This window comes from Dermochelys coriacea, chromosome 23 (genome assembly GCF_009764565.3).
Source record: "Dermochelys coriacea isolate rDerCor1 chromosome 23, rDerCor1.pri.v4, whole genome shotgun sequence".
Lineage (NCBI taxonomy): Eukaryota > Metazoa > Chordata > Testudines > Dermochelyidae > Dermochelys > Dermochelys coriacea.
The window spans coordinates 8,656,867-8,673,826 of record NC_050090.1 but is presented as its reverse complement, the minus strand read 5'-3'; the positions used below and the strand labels follow the sequence as shown (position 1 = coordinate 8,673,826).

General features: G+C 44.8%; 1 long non-coding RNA gene across 1 annotated transcript; it reads right to left on the bottom strand.

Moving 5' to 3' along the window:
• Nucleotides 1-5,516: 5,516 nt before the first annotated feature.
• LOC122457278 lies at nt 5,517-16,384 on the bottom strand. Its single transcript, XR_006276748.1, has 3 exons — nt 16,213-16,384; nt 8,326-8,346; nt 5,517-5,532 (listed from the first exon to the last, which is right to left on the bottom strand). It is a non-coding gene; the product is annotated as an uncharacterized LOC122457278 (long non-coding RNA).
• Nucleotides 16,385-16,960: the final 576 nt, after the last annotated feature.

The following is a 16,960-nucleotide window of genomic DNA, read 5'->3' as shown; positions in this document are numbered from 1 at the left end:
ATATAGGAGGCAACAGGCCAAATTCTGTCTGATTACTCCATTTAGACCCTCACTGGAATAAACAAGATTGAAGGGATGTATGTGAGAGCAGAATTTAACCCTATGGCTCCAATTCTGCACAGATTTTCATCTGTGCCTAACTCTATGCACTTTGAGTAGTGACACTAACTTCTGTAGGACTCCTCTCATAGGATAGGGGCCTGCATTAGTGTGCAGTTTTATGTCCCAATCCAGCAAGGCATTTAAGCACATGCTTAACTTTATCATCTGCTTGGGTCGCATTAAAGGTAATGGCACTTATGCTTATGCTTAAGTGCTTTGCCAAATTGGGGCTTTAGCAATGCTGATCTATGGATGAAGAAACTGCAGGAAAGAAGGGGGAACAGAATGCTATACAAAACCTGCCCGATCCCACCGACTCCCAACACAAACTGGAATTTCCTCATGGCCACAAGAATACTCTGTTCCACAGCAGACCATGTTAGTGCCCTGCCACGTTTTAGTGACGCTAACAGAGTTTTAGTGACGCTAACCCTTCTGTGTGCAATCACCAATATAAAACTGCAAAATCATTTGAAAACTGACAACACAGGTAGCATTCCTGATGCCATTAGCATTAACTCTGTTAGAAGTGCAACACGCATTTAAAGCTTCCTATTCTCGTGCATCTGATGAAGTGGGTTTTAGTCCACAAAAGCTTATGCCCAAACAAATTTCTTAGTCTCTAAGGTACTACAAGGACTCCTCGTTGTTTTTCTTCTGTTGCAGTCGCAGCTCTCTGCAACTGGTGCATGAAATAGACACACAATTTCATGTGTGTGGTGTCAATGCAACCAAGTGAGATTTGACCACGAATGAAGAGTAAAGTAAGGACATAGGAAATCTTACCTGCTTCAAACAGTTTTTCTTTATTTTCTGGATGAAAGGAAGAAAACAGATGATGTCTCTTGTTTATAGTTCTTATTTTGATAGTACCGTACACACAAACCTCTACACGTACACACACAGCCCAAACCTATTCCTACTGAAGTTCATTGAAATCTCCAAAGGAATGTCATGGGAGCAAGAACAAGTCCACAAACTCTTTTCCAAGAGTAATGACAAATCATACCACCTTCAGATCAAAATGTAAAATTAAGTTGTAAATCCTCTGACCTTGACCTCTAACTATAGCAAATTCAAACAATGGAACCCACCTAAAACAAATGACAACAAATATGTGCTAACTTGGCTGCTTTTCATGGTAATCCCTGTGCCTATGGGATTTTTACTTTACTATCCACTTGTGACTTTCATACAAATAATATTTCTTTAGTGAGAGTGTTGGGGGCAAGGAAGAGCATGCTATCCCTGGCAGTGCAAGGCTGAACAGAATAATAGAGAGACAAGGTGGGTGAGGTAATATCCTTTATTGGACCAACTTATTGGACTGCACTGAACAATAATAATGCAACTAATGGAGCATCCTGGCTCTGACAATGCCCATTCCCAGCTGCTTCCGGGGAAGAGGCAAGAAACGCGTAATGCACAAATGGTCTAAATGACAGTAATATGTCCATGATGGACTATTCTGCCAAGCTCAGGCCATGGAATCATAGAATCATAGAATATCAGGGTTGGAAGGGACCTCAGGAGGCCATATTTGCTTGATGGCTGAAGCAGGAGGGTTGTTATGTCTTTTACATATTTACTCTTTGCCGGTGTAACCTGAGGGTGCAGGACACCTGGCAATTTCCCTGTTTTCTAAGAGAACCGTTATTTTATTTTTACTTAGCTGTCAGAAGAAAAGTATAGTATGCAATGAAATTTACTGGTGACCTGATCAGGTCCTGGTCATTCCTTCCTACTTATTGCAGCAGGAACTCAACAAAATCCTCCTGGCTCTTGCCCCTGGGTGGATTGGGCTAAGGAAGTATTTTGGTGGGGAAAGCAGCAGGGGCAGGAAGATGCCCCCTATCACCAGATCCTGAGTTTCCCAGGGCTGGAAGTCATTCTGGTGATCTGGTAGTTCACTGCAAAGCTCAGTCACCTACACACTCATGTGCAGTGAACCACTCACTAAGTGTTTCTTTGGCAAGCGGAGCAGAATAATGTATTCCTACTGCCAAGTATGGGCTCAGTTCTGGTACCCTTATCTCCACTGGTAGCAACTTACTCCACGAGTTCTCCCACTCCCATAGCCTGGGAGGGCTATTTCCATACTATATTGCAACTTTCAAGCCTGTGCTATTTTGGCCTTGTGGTTGTTCAAAGAACAGTCATGAGAATTTGTTATAATGGAAATGCACTAGCTTGGTGCTAAAGCCGGCCTTCCCAATCTGGCCTGGCTCCTACCAATCACAGGGATGTGGAGGTCCCACCTGACCTGGTTGTGACGGAGTAACTTCAGTCTGCCCATAGAACCAGCCAAGCTCCCAAACAAGACACTTGACAAGAGAGTGAAGCAGGACACAGAGATCTTTCCGTTCCCCTCTGGCTTCTCCCAGCCTCGCTCACTGCCTGAAGCCTACTACAGCAAACACCCCAGAAGAACAAGTGGAGCTGAGAGAGAACAGTCCCCAAATATTGCCATGGGACACAGCTGGAAATTAGATACTAAATTATTGAGTTGAGACACACATTTGAATGTAGTTCCCACCCCTTTGGACTTTGCTAGTTCCTGGACACTGAACTGAGGCTGTAGGGGTCCTACTCTCTGGCCTACAGAACACTGGCTGCAGACCCGCTGGATGCCATTTCCCAGGCAGCTTCAAGCCCAGGGCAGGGAGAGAATAGCCTGAAATGCTTAGAAAAGCCAGTGGGGAGCTTTGGCTGGAATGATTCATATAGGCAGTTTTGCTGGGCCAGGGAGGAGCCAGAATTCCTCAGTGCCTCAGTGGGAGGGAACAGGCTGACTGAAGGACAAAGGGACAAGTTTTGGTTTCACTTTTGATTGGTTGAGTTTGGAGCTGGGAGAGGAGCAGCACAGCCCAAAGAATCTGTACTCAACTCTCTTTCTCCACCCAAAGGGAGGCTTTGAACTATTGTGGGGTTTAGTGTGCGACTGAGGAGTGCCAGCGCTGCAGAGACCAGAGATCAGAGGGGAAGAGAACCAACCCACTGGCAGCTACCTAGAGCCAGCTGGAACCTCCCAAGACTCCAGACCAGGGAGCAGGAGAGGACCTAATCTCATCTGGGGGTGAAGACACTGTAAGGGAACCCCTTTCTTTTTGTTTAAGCCATCCAACATTCACAGAAGTTCAGAACTTGTTTCAGGACTTATCCCCAGCACACCACCTGCCTGGAAAGATGCTAGGGTTTTAGTACAGTGGTGAATACAGGGAGATGGGGCATTTGTTAGATTATTGATGTTTTAGTATTTTAGTTAATCTTAACCCTTTCCTTAGTTGATCTTAACCTCTTTCCAGTTGAGAGTGGAATCCCCCAAGGATCTGTACTGGGACCAGAGCTGTTCAACATATTCATAAATTATCTAGAAAAAGGGGTAAACTTGGTAAAAGGGGGTACAGTGAGATGGTAAAGTTTACGTATAATACAAAATTAGTCAGAATAGTTAAGTCCAAAGCAGACTGTGAAGAGTTACAAAGGGATCTCACAAAACTGGGTGACTAAGCAACAAAATGGCAGAGGAAATTCCAGGTTGATAAATGCAAAGCAATGAACATCGGAAAACATAATCCCAAATATACATACATAATGATGGGGTCTAAATTAGCAGTTACCACTCAAGAAAGATCTTGGAGTCATCGTGGATAGTTCTCTGAAAACATCCACTCAATGTGCAGTCAAAACAGCTAATAGAATGTAAGGAATCATTAGGTAAGTGATAGATAATAATAATAATAAAATATCATAATGCCACTATATAAATCTATAGTCCTCCCACACCTTGAATACTGAATGCAGTTCTGGTCACCCCATCTCAAAAAGCTATATTAGAATTGGAAAAAGCACAGAGAAGGGCAACAAAAAATGATTAGGGGTATGGACAGCTTCTGTATGAGAAGCAATTAAAAAGACTGGGATTGTTCAGTTTAGAAAAGATACAACTAAGGTGGGATATGATCGAAGTCTATACAATCATGAATGGTCTGGAGAAAATGAGTATTATTAACTCCTTCACATAACACAAGAAACAGGGGTTACCCAATGAAACTGACAGACAGTAGGTTTAAAATAAACAAAAGGAAGTACTGCTTCCCAGAACACACAGTCAATCTGTGGAACTCATTGCCAAAGGATGTTGTGAAGGCCAAAAATATAATGGGGTTCAAAAAAAGAATGAGATAAGTTCATGGAGGATATCTCCTTCAATGGCTATTAGCCGAGATGGTCAGGGATGCAAGCCAGTGCTCTGGGTGTCCCTAAGCCTCTGACTATCAGAAACTGGGACTGGATGACAGGGATATTGACATTAGATAAATTGCCCTGTTCTGTTCATTCACTCTGATGCATCAGGCACCAGCCACTATCAGAAAACAGGATACTGGGCTGGATGGATTATTGGTCTGACACAGTATGACTGTTCTTATGTTGCTTCCCTAGAGCCTCCGATGAAGTGAGCTGTAGCTCACGAAAGCTTATGCTCTAATAAATTTGTTAGTCTCTAAGGTGCCACAAGTACTCCTTTTCTTTTTGCGAATACAGACTAACACGGCTGCTACTCTAAAACCTAGAGCCTTTGTTTCCTGTCCCCAGTAAAGTTCTGTGTGTCATACTGTTATTGAGTGTGGACTTTCATTTGTTGTGACTTATATTAATATATTGTGTTGTTCATGTTCTGGGTTATATTCCTTGTAAATAGATAAGTAGCATTAGTCATTTTCCCAAGGGACAGCACCCCTGTGTCCCAAGCACAGACAGGAGTCACCTTGGGTGGAGGCGCCAGGTGCTGAAATAAAGAACCCAGGACCCAATGCATGCCAGGAGGGGAGACAAGCCACCCTGATTAGCAAACAGCAGGGAGGAGACTTAAGCCACACCAGGAGGAGGGGGTCTACATGAAATACAATGTTGGCATTTCCCTCAGAGACATGTCTCTGCAGCAGGAAGGGCTAAAGGAACCTCTGACTCCTGTGAGGAAGAATAAAGCTGTCAGGGAGTCAGGGACTGCTGCCAGTGACAGACAGGTTTGATTCTGAACTCAGGCTGCAAGCAGGCAGAGGTAAACCTCCCCTTAAAGGGAGCTGGAAGCCCTAGCACAATGAAGAAACTCCCATTATTCATACTTTTATCAAAAATGGAAGACAAGTTTTTGTTAAAACTTTCCAGAAGAAAAAACAAAATCATTGCATTTGAGGAAAGGCAGTGACTGAGCACTTGCAACTCCAACTGTGGCTAGTTCACTAAATTACAAGGGACTGATAATAGTAGAGTTTTATAATGGAAAATCTATCTCCTCTTTCTCTAGAAAGGTGACTACCATATGAACTGTGATGTACAATAGGTTTATGATGAGTGAATGACTGTATTCATTAGAAATATATGGAAATACACTTCTCTTACCTAATCTAGCGCTCAGTGTTCGTAGCACTGAAAGAAAGGCAGGGAGAAGGTTAAGATAGTCTAATTCAGCCCAATCTAATGTCCACTGAAGTCAATGGAAGCAATCATATTCTTTATCCAATTAACTATTGTTGGAAGAGCACAAGAAATTTAAAACTTCATACTCCCCCTACAGTGGCTCTTGGCAAATGAAATAACCAATCATATTTTCATGTGTGCTCTATCATTGTGACTGGCTGAAATGTGCCCCTTGCTGATGGATTAACAGATATACAGGAAATCTTACCTTCTTCAGAATGTTCTTGTTTCTTTCCTAGAGGAGGAGAAGCAAACAAAGGACAATTTTCATTTGACTAAATGTTTCCTTTTAGTCATTACCATGAGCACACACACTACTCCCACTGAAATTCAGAACAATTCCTGTTGACTGCAATGGGAGCAGGAATAAGTCTATGGTCTCCATTTATTTCTGTCACACTCTAGGATTCTCTTTGATGTCGAGCTGCCACCTCCCCATCTCCTCTTCAAGATTAGGAACCCCTCCCTTTTTCGAAGAGGAAACACTCCAGTGAGAAGCTCCTGGAGTTCCCAGTAGCTCCACGGCCCCACCATGGTAGGGGATGATCTGACCCTTAGTCCCCATGAGGTACACTTGGGAAGAGGGGTGGAAACATTGTTTAAATACTACAGAATTACAGACTAGTTGTAGGGTGATAGGGTCAAGGAATATTTAAACCCAAATCCAACCCGTGGTTAGGGTACTCACATTGGATATCCTTAAATTCCCTTCTCTGTCTGCTGAAGGGAAGGGATTTGGAGAGACATTCCCTACCTTTCAGCTAAATGGCCTAACTACTGGACTATGGGTCTCTCTCATTGAAGCTGTTCCTCTTTAATTAAATACATATTAAGTGTAAGTGTGAGGGTACCACCTTATAAGTTGGAGACCCAAGTTCACTTCCCCCCTCTTCATGAGGAGGAGGAGGGATTTGAACCTACAGCACACACTTTTCAGGTGGCTGTGCTCACCACTTATGGGACATCCTGATGTGAGGTGCTTTGAGTCTCTCCTGTTGAGCCTCTTTTACTTAGTATAAATAATTGAAGAGTCATTACAGCAGAGGTCTGGACACTGGGTTTCAGCGTCAACAGACAAGACTGACAGAGTGTCCATACTGGAATACCCAATAGCCCAGTGGTTAGCACACTAGGAGGAGTGGGAAACCCATGTTCAAATCCTTTCTCCTCCTCAGACAGCAGGGGGAATTGAACCTAAGGTCTCTTACATCCCCGGTGAATGCTGTAACCACAGGGCTAAATGTTATGAGGTGGTAATTATCACACACAGATTCTTAAGGGGACCCAATCCAGTAGGTGGCCTGTGAGTACACCTACTGGAATATCTGCTCCCTACGAGATAGGCAGAGGAATGCTTATCTGCTTCTGGTTCATGGACCACTCTAGGGCCTAGAGTGAGTCAGCAATGTGTGTGCCCACAAGTGGAAAAATCAGTACCATGGGAACTTTTACAATAAAACGTACGTGCTGAGTGAGTTTAGGTGACTACAGTTAGTTGAGCTGGAGTGGCAGCTGAGTTGGAGTGTTTTGAATAGCAGTGGCCGTTAAGAATGGGGGTTAGACACCTGAGCCCTATCAGTATCCTCCAACTAGGTGTTCCTTTCCCTCTGCGGATCTGGATGTAAACGTCTACATCACTTTTGAAAATTTTACCCTCTGCCTTCTCCAAAGTTGAAAACATTTTGAAAGGTTACAGAGTGGCTGGGTTGCAATTTCATTTATCCCTAGACAGGCCATACGTTTTTTAAAGCTGGAGGAATTTTGAAAACTTGGAGAGTAGAAAAATGGAAAAAAATGAAAGAAAAAAAATAGAAAACCTAAACAACTTTCATTCTATTTCATTCAGTGGGGGGAAAGGGAAATAAAGGGAGAAAGAGAGGGAAACATCATTTTAAAAAATGCAAGACCAAAATTTAGCAAATTTTCCTCTGAAATTTTTTTAAAAATGAATGAATTTTGTTATTGTTTTTAATAGAAAAAATGATTTTTTTACCAGGGGCTATCATGGCATTCTCAGCCAATATGCAAGGTGGGTTAACAAATTTTTGCTTCCTGTGAACCACCCCAAGTCTGATGCTTCAAACCAAGCCTAGATAAAGAATATTTCCAACAATACACCTGTGAAAAATAACCCAGATATGTCTAGCTATTTTAGGTTTTATATGGCCCTCATCACAAATCATTGATGGAGATGCGACAGTAAACTCTCTCATTCTGCCTCTTGCTGATCAGTGCTTCTCTTTGTTTCTTCAGCAAATATACAAGTACACACAATTCCACCACATGCTCCATCTCTCCTCAGTTTGAGAAGGCTACATAAATGAACACAAACTTACCCCTTCCCATCCGTAGTTCATCTGCAAAGGAATGACATACATTTGAGTAACTACATATTTTTGCCTTTTTCTGTAAACGTTCGGTGGTTGACTTTGGATTGGTGCCAGTTAAGTGTGAGCCATGGAGGATGCAGATGTGTAAGGAATTAGCTCCTCCTCCACCTCACAGCCACACAAGTCAACCATGAGCAGCATTTCAGTTTTTAAAGTGCATTATTTCCCCCCCTCCATTATTAAGAATGAAGTAGGATTGAAGTCCATCATTAGAGTTGCTTATCTGATTCCTGGACTCCTCACTGTTGCTGAAGACACCAGTACAGGCAACTCACCAGGTGGCAACTCCACCCTATCCCATCTGTCCCTCCTCTGATTGAGTCCAAGGCTACAGACATGAAGGCAAACTTACCTTTCTCCAACTGTATTTGATCTGCAAAGCATTGACACACATTTCACAAACAGCATAGTTTTTGCCCCATTTTCTAAATCAGTGTTTTTATGGGATAGGAAATGTGGTATGTGGCTGCAAGCTCTGAGCTACAGAAATGCTGCACGGAAATGATTATGGATGCAGACTGCTCAAGAGGTAAGGAACAAGTTCCTCCCTCATGCTCCATCCACACAAGTCAACCCTACTTGGCATTTCACAGTTTTCAAAGTGTCTAAATATTGCCCTCTTATCAGGGATCGGCAACCTATGGCATGCGTGCCAAAGACGGCATGTGAGCCGATTTTTAATGGCACTCTGCTGTCTATAGCAGCGTGCAATTAAAAATCCGGCCCGGCCCGGCCTGGCCCGGCCCGCTTTTCTCCGCCCCCCCCTCCTTGCAGGACAGGCAAGTTTTCCCCTCCCCCGTCTCTTCCCCCAGCGTGCTGGGTTCCTGCCCCTCCTCCTCTCCTTCCCTGCGGCCAATCAGCTGACGGCCCTTGCTACGGATCGGGAGTGGGAAAAGCGGAGCCGCAGCGCACTCTCTGCTCCAGGGACCTTGGGGAAAGGGGTGGAATTGGTGTATCCCCTCCAGCCCCCTGCCGTGAGCCGCTCAGGGCTGGGGGTTGGGAGCACCCCCATGACCCCAGCCCACACCCCCAGCCCCGTGCCCTGACCCCTGCACCCCCCCACAACTGCAGCCCTGACTCCGGCACCCTCCACACATACCCAACCCCCCCCCCCAGCCCCCTGCCCTGACTCCTGCACCCCCCACACATACCCAGCCCCCCACACCCCATGCCCTGACTCTTGCACCCCACACATCCCCACCCCCACCCTGAGCACCAAACGGGAGCTCCTGCATGCACACCCCGCCCCCCACATTCCCACCTGCAACCCTCACACAAAATGGGAGCTGTCCAGGTAAGCGCTCCACACCCAAACTTCCTGCCCCAACCTGAGTCCCCTCCCTCATTCTAGCTCTGGCCAGACCCTGCACACCAACTCCCAGCCTGCTGCTTCACCCCCAGCCCTGTGCTCAGTGCACTCCCACCCTCATCTCAGTGCAGAGAGAGGAAGAGAATGGCTAGAACCAGGGAGAAGGTAGGTACCTACTCTTTGTGGACAGGGCCAGGACCCCAGACCGGCAGTGGGCTGAGCCGCTCAGCCCACTGCTGATCTGGGGTTCTGGCTGCTGGCCCCTTGCCAGCTGGGGTCCCGGCTGCAGGCCCTGCTCAGCCTGCTGCCAGCCTAGGTGAACGGAACCCCAGGCTGGTAGCGGGCTGAGAGGGCCAGCAGTGTAAGATCAGCATTTTAATTTAATTTTAAATGAAGCTTCTTAAACATTTTGAAAACCTTGTTTACATAATGCATCCAATGAAGTGAGCTATAGCTCACGAAAGCTTATGCTCAAATAAATTTCTTAGTCTCTAAGGTGCCACAAGTACTCCTTTTCTTTTTGCGAATACAGACTAACACGGCTGCTATTCTGAAACCTGACAGTAGTTTAGTTATATAATATATAGACTTATAGAGAGAGACCTTCTAAAAACATTAAAATGTATTATTCGCACGCAAAACCTTAAATTAAAAGTGAATAAATGAAGACTCGGCACACCACTTCTAAAAGGTTGCTGACCCCTGATTCAGAATGAAGTAAGATGGATGGATTGAAGCCCAGCATTGGAATCAATTACCAGTCAGTTTGCAGCCTCTGGCTGTTTTTGGACTCATTCTGGACTGACACTCCACAGCTGCTGCAAACTCCTCTTTAAGTCTGTGGCTGCCTGGGAGACTGCACTGCATTCTGTCATAAGATGACTTTGCTACAAGGACCCATGCCCACATGCACTCTACGCTGGAATACTCAGTACAGGAAGTAGGAATGATTTCATTGACCTTCAGAAAAAATCATATGGTCCAGAACAGATCAGCCAGTCTCCTCAGCAACACTCATGCATCAATGGGGTGCTTCACTCATTACACTGGCTCTCCCGAGAATCCTAAATCAGTTTGGTGGACAAGATACATAAAATGCTGTAGGTGCTTAATTCCCACCTTCATCAGATAGTCCAAAATTTAAGTTGACTTACTCTGGAGATGCCTAAAAATCCCATTGCATCTATTTTTTCCTGTAAAAGAGCCATTAAGCTTCTGTACAGCCACCTCATTCTGAGCACCTGGGCACATCTCTCACATATAAGACCAAGAGGGATCCTCAAACTAAGTGAAAGTAGGCATTGTGCCAACTACCTTGCCTGGAGTGGCTGCTGTGGTAGGTGTTCTCAAAGCTCAACTAACTCCCCACAATGCTAGTGGGAGCAGGACTGAGCTCAATGGATAAGTATGGGATGTAGGAGACCCTGCTTTAAGTCTCACCCTTACCTGAAGTAAAAATGGGATCTGACCTTGAGTTTCTTACCACTGAGGTGAGTGTCCTAACCACTAGTCTATAGAGCACTTCTTATGCTCTCTTTGCCCATTGCTTAATGTAAATGCAATGGAACAGCTTCAACAGGAAACATTGCAAGAGTCATATACAACATAATATCTCATAGTCCTATTGTTATGGCATTCTGCTGACAGATGGGAGACCCAAGTTCAAATCCCTTCTCCAGATGCGGAGAGGTTGAACTGGGGTCTCCCACATTCTGGGTGCTACAACCATTGGGACCCGGGTGAAAGCTGCTGTTTTCTCCTCCTCCTCCCTGCCAGTTTCACATGGAGTTAGATGTGCCCCATGCCATTCTTACAAGAAATGGATTAGGCGCCTGACTCCAGGAGAGGAATCCAGACTGTGGATCCCGAGCAGAGATAAGTGCCTACCTCCCTGAGAGGGTTGGGGCTTAGCATACATCCCTCACCTCGGCATCAGCTATCAACTAGCTTAGGCACCTCCCCGCCTATTACGGTGTCCTTTGTTGATCCTATATTGAAGAGCATCTCTCTCCCCATGCATCGTATAGGCAGCCTAGACTTTGTGGGTTCTGTTTGATGGCCAAGCTCCTACAAGTTAGGTGTTGCAATCTTCAACATTGCAATGCCCAAGTCCATTTGTGGATCTGGGTTTTAGTTCCTTCTCCATTTCACAGCCATGCAAGTCAACCATGATCAGCACTTTGGTTGTCTATGTGCATTATTTCCCCCTGCTATTATTAAGAATGAAGTAGGATCGATGGATTGATTATCAAGTCAGTTCACAGTCTCTGATTCCTTCTGGACTCCTCGTTGTGAGTACTCCAGTGCAGGCAGCTCACTAGGTGACGACTCCATCCCTGCCTCTCCCCTGCTTGAGTAGAAGGCTACGTAACTGAATGCAAATTTACTCCTGTCCCACTGTATTTGCTCTGCAAAGGAATGACACACAACTGAGTAACAGCATCACTTTAGCCCTTTTCTCTAAACAAATATTTTTATGGCATATGACCGAGTATGTGGCTGCAGGGTGTGAGCTACCGGGATGCTGCACTGAACTGATTACGGATGCAGGTTGATGAGAAGGGAAGGAACAAGTTCCATCCATATCCCCATTCACACAAGTCAGCTCCGATCAGCATTTCACTGTTTTCAAATTGTGTTATTTAGCCCTCTTATTACTCAGAATGAAGTAGGATGGATGGTCTAAAGCCCAGCACTCAGTTTGCAGCCTCTGGCTCTTTCTGAACTCATTCTCAGTGAACACTCCAGTATGCACAGCTGCTACAAACTCCTCCTAACATCTGTGGCTGTCTAGGAGGCTGAACCGTATTCTGTCAGAAGATGACTTTGCTACAAGGATCCATGCCCACATGCACTCTCGATTCACATAGTAGGGTGTAGGAATGATCACATCAACCTTCAAAAAAAATCCTGTGGTCCAGAACACATCAGCCTAAGCAAAATTAGTCCCCAAAAGGTCATGAATGTGGTGCTTCACTCATTACTCTCACTCTCCACAGGATCCTAGGTCAGATTTTGGACCTCATATGTTAGGGATTGCTTGCTATGGTACCTAATAGACTGTCTGTCTGACACCACAATTTCCCTCAGGAACCATCTCCCAAGGGAACTATGAAAGGGTCAGCTAGAACCATTGGCCTACTGCAACTGGCTTTAGAGCTGCTTTCTGAAGGAGACAAGAATAGCATCCAATCTCACCACTTCCAGAGCAAGTCTGATACCGACTTGCTTAACTTGGATTTGCCATAGCCCCAACACAGAGAATGAAGAGAGAATAATAGATTACAAGACCAGAAGGGACCTCTGTGATCATCTAGTCTGACCTCCTGTGTAACACAGGCCATTGAACTTCCTCAAAAATAATTCCTAGAGCAGATCTTTTAGAAAAACATCCAATCTTGATTTAAATCTTGTCAGTGTTGGAGAATACACCATGGCCCATGCTAAATTTTAACATAAACCTCGTTAAATTTTTCCAGTAGCTTTCGTGAGCTACAGCTCACTTCATCGAAAGCTTATGCTCAAATAAATTTGTTAGTCTCTAAGGTGCCACAAGTACTCCTTTTCTTTTTGCGAATACAGACTAACACGGCTGCTACTCTGAAACCTATCTTTTTCATTATTTACCACTTCCCCAATTATTGTGCCATCTGCAAACTTTATCAATGAAAATTTAATGTTTTTTTCCAGGTCACTGATAAAAATGTTAAATAGCAAAGGAGAAAGAACTAATCCCCCATGGGACCCCATTAGAAACAATGAACCCCATGGGAACCCTTCTGCCTCGCCCCTCCCACTCAATGAGGATTTTTTTTCCTGAAAGTTATACTCTGGGAATTATTTTGGGAAAATTATACAGTTTGTGTTAGACAGGAGGTCAGATTAGATTATGATTTTTAATTTGCTTGGAAACTCGAAACATGATTATATTATATATTTGTAGATAGACAAATTGATATAATAAGGGAAATTATTAAGAAAAATTAAGTCAAGATTACAGTGTATGAATCTATAAATAAAAGTAGATTAAGTAGGAAGGACACAGATTTGTGTTTCATCCTTAAAGTCTTTTTCAGGTCTGAGTCAGGTAGAAGTTGAGATGTGAATGGATGTTTTGTGTGAATAAATACTGAAAATTTTTTGCATTTTGACAATTATCCTCAATGGGACTATTTATGTGGGGAAGGATCTCTCATGTAACTCAGAGTTTGTGGAATCGGACACCTACAGTGAAGTGTCTTTTCTTAAAGTCTGCTGTATAATGGATTATTTAGGGGCTTTGTGATGGGGTGTCTACTTTACACAAGGACTGAAGGGGTAAATTAGATCAATTAATGTTAGGCTGCTCCTGAAAGAAACCTAGGGCGTGCTAGGGCCAAATTGCACATGAAGTCCTGTTGGGGGAGGGGGGTAGGGAGGAAGCTGGGCAGCATCTATAAAGAGAGGAAGTTGGCATGCTAGGGGAGGAAAACTGCAGTTGCATTCCCTAATACAAAGGGGAAAAGCAGGAAGCTGTAAGGGGAGAGTTGGAAGCTATACAGGGAAGGAGCCGTGAGGGCTGGAAGAGTAAAGCCAGAACTGCTGCGTTGAGCGTCCGTGGACTGGAACCCAGTGTAGAGTGTGGGCCCAGGTTCCCCTACCAGCCACTGGGGCAGTGGCACAGATCAGGCAGTGGACTGCCTTGGACAGTTTGCCTCAAAGGATTTGCAATACCCCAGAAGGGGGGAGAACTTTAATTTGACTTAGCCCTGGTCTACACTACGAGTTTAGGTCGAATTTAGCAGTGTTAGATCAATTTAACCCTGCACCCATCCACATAACAAAGCCATTTTTTCGACTTAAAGGGCTCTTAAAATCGATTTCTGTACTCCTCCCCGACGAGGGGATTAGTGCTGAAATTGACATCGCCAGGTGGAATTTGGGGTAGTGTGGACACAATTCGATGGTATTGGCCTCTGGGAGCTATCCTAGAGTGCTCCATTGTGACCACTCTGGACAGCACTTTGAACTCAGAAGCACTCGCCAGGTACACAGGAAAAGCCTCGGGAACTTTTGAATTTCATTTCCTGTTAGGCCAGCATGGCAAACTCAGCAGCACTCAGCAGCACAGGTGACCATGCTGTCCGCCCAGAATTGTAGAGTAGAATGTTTCTATGCTCCCCCTATCATCTCCATCCCTGAGGTTATCGCAGATTAGAAGGCGAAAAAAACTGCACTCACGATGACATGCAGTCCTCCCACACCGATATGCCACAACTTAATGCATGGAGGCAGTCAGTGGCAGAGGCCAGGAAAGAATTGCTGTGTTTGCTTAACAGCAAAAGTATCATGCCTCGCTAGCGATCCTGCCTGAGCCAGGTCACTGTGTCACATGCACTCCATGCTGTATCAGCCTTGGGCAGGGGCATGACCGCTTTGTGAGCAGGAAGGCCATAGATATAGACATTGCATTAGGTAGCTTCTGTAGCTAGAGACAACATTCCTGTGCATTTGGCAAAGTCTGTGGCAAAAAAAAAGAGAAGCCCCATGACACACCAAACTTTTAATAATACACAACCACACGTTACATAAAGTATAATAGGGACCACACGAGGGATCCCTTTAAGTTAGGTTTCCATAGTGTAGTAGTAATTATGTTCACCTAACATGCGAAAGGTCCCTGGTTTGAAACTGGGTGGGAACAGGTCACTGTTCCTTTTTCTGACTCCTCTCCTGCATTTTTAGTCTTAGAACAGACCGCGCTGTGAAATTTTACTTTAAATTATATCAATTATGAGGTAAATAATATGGAAGCTCTCTCTAAGTTATAGTCCCGGGTTCCTTACCCTTTCAGCTGCTCTGATAAATTAACATTTTTGGGAAAATGGGGTGTGGGAAAATTTTCATGAAGCCTTTTATAGGGACTAAATGCTATCTAGGACTCTGAAATAATCTTAACGTGGCCCACAGAGTGCAATCCTTCGTTCTGGATTTGTCATTCCACAAGTTGAACTGCTCCTTACTACTGTCCAGGCTTCATGAGCCATGAGAGCAAGTGGCAGGCTGAGGAGGTGCGACCGCACAGTGCTGCCGGCTGGGAGAGCAGCCCGAGGCAGAAGCCTCCAGCTTGCATGATATTCCAGGCAGGACTGAATCTCCATGAGACAAAACATAAAGAAGAGAATGACCTGGAGTCACTCCCATTCGGTGCGCTAAGAGGAGGATAGCCATGCCAGTCTGGGGCTCCGTCCGCCGGCCCCGCTCAGCCCGCTGCGTGCCTGGGGTTCCGATCATCCAGGCAGGCAGCAGGCTGAGTGGGGCTGGCGGACGGGACCCCAGAAAAAAGGCGCAAAACGATTGTCTGCCGTTGCTTTCATGGAGGGAGGGAGGGGGGCCTGACGACATGTACCCCAAACCACCCACGACAAAGTTTTTGCCCCATCAGGCATTGGGAGCTTAACCCAGAATTCCAGTGGGCAGCGGAGACTGCGGGAACTGTGGGATAGCTACCCACAGTGCAACACTCTGTAAGTCGATACTAGCCAGGGTAGTGAGGATGCACTCCGCCAACTTAATGCGCTTAGTGTGGACATAGGAAATTGACTGTATAAAATCGAATTCTAAAAATCAACTTCTATAAAATCAACCTAATTTCGTAGTGTAGACATACCCTTAGCGTGAGGACTAAGCTATGGGGAGGACAGTGCTTCCACTCCTGGAGCATGAGAGGCAATGGAGTAACTGTGGGGAACAACTGACTGATTAACCGCAGGAAGGAGTGCCAGACCAGGTGGCAGAGCTAATTCCCCAGATGAGTCACAAGGAGGTGCCACCAAGCAGTGAGTGGACCAGTCCCTGTCATAGGCTTATATTTAGACTTGGAAATACAGGATGTACATTTGAGTTAAAAAAAAAATCAGTGAAGCTGTTTAGAAATCTGAGCAAACTTACCATTTTCAAGCTGGAGTTGTTCTGCAAAAGAATAAACTTGATCAAGATTTGTAATTTCTTTGTTGTTGAAAATTAGATTTTTCATTACCAATGACTACATAAATTCAGAGACTTTAATATCAGAAGGGACCATTGTGAGCATCTAGTCTGACCTTCTGCACATTGAAGACCACAGAACCTCACCCACCCACTACTTTAATATATCCCTAACCTCTGGCTGAATTACTGAAGTCCTCAAATCATGGTTTAAAGAGTTCAAGTTGCAAAGAATCTATCATTTACATTAATTTAAACATGCAAGTGACCCATTCCCCATAATGCAGAGGAAGGCAAAATCCCCCCAGGGTCTCTGCCAATCTGACCCCAGGGGGAAATTCCTTCCTGACCCCAAATATGATAATCAATTAGACCCAGAGCATGTGGGCAAGACCCACCAGCCAGACACCTGGGAAACATGGTAGACCAGAATTGCACACAGCATTCCAGATGAAGTCTCACCAGTGCCTTGTATAATGGTTTCAGAGTAGCAGCCGTGTTAGTCTGTATTCGCAAAAAGAAAAGGAGTACTTGTGGCACCTTAGAGATTAACAAATTTATTAGAGCATAAGCTTTCGTGAGCTATCCAATGAAGTGAGCTGTAGCTCACGAAAGCTTATGCTCTAATAAATTTGTTAGTCTCTAAGGTGCCACAAGTACTCCTTTTCTTTTTGTATAATGGTTGTAACACTTCCCTGGCTCTACTGGAAAT